At 40.7% G+C, this 1,690-nt stretch overlaps 1 pseudogene; it reads right to left on the reverse strand.

The window, feature by feature from the left end:
- Positions 1–392: 392 nt before the first annotated feature.
- On the reverse strand, positions 393–1,152 carry LOC139182595 (large ribosomal subunit protein eL43-like; annotated as a pseudogene).
- Positions 1,153–1,690: the final 538 nt, after the last annotated feature.

Here is a 1,690-nt window from a genome sequence, read left to right on the forward strand (position 1 = left end):
TGAAATAATCCATTGCAATATTGTCTCATATGAAAAACAGTTTTCAAAAAGACCTGAATGTTTTTCCTACATTAGATTTTAACCTGAGAAAAATCTGCACATCCTATAATTTCTGAAACTTAAATAGAAAACATTTCGAAGTATACCCAGATGTTACTGAAGTTTAGCCTTGCTTGAGATATAAGCAATGTATTAGTTTTAGCCATGTGACAGAATGATTTGACATAGGCACGTATCGTGAAGCAATCACCAACAATTAGCTAACACGTATCGCCACACATGGCTACAAGTTTTGGGGGTTTTTTAATGTGTTTATTTGGCTGCATCGGGTCTTAGTTGAGGCCCATGGGAACTTGCTGCACAGGTTTAGTTGCCCTGCAGTATGTGGGACCTTAATTCCCTGACCAGGGATTGAACCCAAGGCCCTTGCATTGTAAGGCACCCTCTTTTCTGTTGTTGTTACATAAATCAACCCATTGATTACAGGCCAGAAGCATTATCAGATGGTGACGCTCCCACCGGCCCTTCAGTTCCTCCAGTGTCCGACAGCGGCTCTCCAGTGATAGCAGAGGTGGACCTGCAGGTCCAGGCGCCACCAGCTACTGTTCTCACGCAGGAACCACAGAGCCAAACGCCCCCGGCACGTCTCGTCATTTTGGTTTTGCCACAGAAGGAGCAGGTGTAGTCCACGTGCTGGCTGATTTCAATTTTCCGCGCCATTTTCCTGAGAGAGGCACTGGGACGGGTCCGTATTTGCCCACGATTCTAACCTCCTCGGTGCGTTTCACCATGTCGCGGCAAACCAGGTCCCGGCCCGAGAGCTGTGAGGCGCATTCTTAACCATTGGACCCCCAGGGAGGTCCCTGTCTCTCTGATAATAGACAGGTGGGAGGTGATAGCCCATTCTGATTTTCTCTTTACAATTTTTATTGGAGTATAGTTGATTTACAATGTTGTGTTAGCTTTAGGTGTACAGCAAAGTGTGTCAGTTATGTATATCCATGTATCCGTTTTAAGATTATTTTCCCATATAGGCCATTACAGAGTGTTGAGTAAGGTTCCCTATGCTATACAGTAGGTTCTTATCCGTTATCTGTTGTATATATGGTGGTGAGTGAGCAGTGAGTTATCTATTTTATATATAGTAGTGAGTATATGTCAATCCCAGTCTCCCAATTCATCCCTCCCCTCCCCATTCTGATTCTGATTTACATTTCTCTGATGATTAGAGTTGTTGAACACCTTTTCATGTACTCAAATGTTGGCATTTGTATGTCTTCTTAGAAAAAAATGTTCAGATCTTCTGTCCATTTTACAATTACATTGTTTTTTGCTATTGAGTTGTGTGAGCTTTTCTTGAAATTTAAAGTCTGTATTCAGATGTTCAGCATCACACCACAGAGGTCCATCCATAGAGACTGAGGTGTTAATGTCACAGTTTGAAATGATGCTTTCCTATTTCTGTGCAAATGTTTATTTTGCCCTATACGATGGTAGGCATTAAGTAGTAGAGAATGAGAATACCATCAGTGATTTGCAATATAGAAATAGTAATATAATATTTATTCAGAGAAAATATTTTCATTTTACTCCATTTTTCTATTATGTTACAAATTCATTAGATATAATTGCTTTTCTCCTCCCACCAACATTTTATTTTCTGTGTTGTCTTTTCACTTGGTTTATTTCA

This window comes from Bos indicus, chromosome 4 (assembly GCF_029378745.1).
Source record: "Bos indicus isolate NIAB-ARS_2022 breed Sahiwal x Tharparkar chromosome 4, NIAB-ARS_B.indTharparkar_mat_pri_1.0, whole genome shotgun sequence".
NCBI lineage: Eukaryota > Metazoa > Chordata > Mammalia > Artiodactyla > Bovidae > Bos > Bos indicus.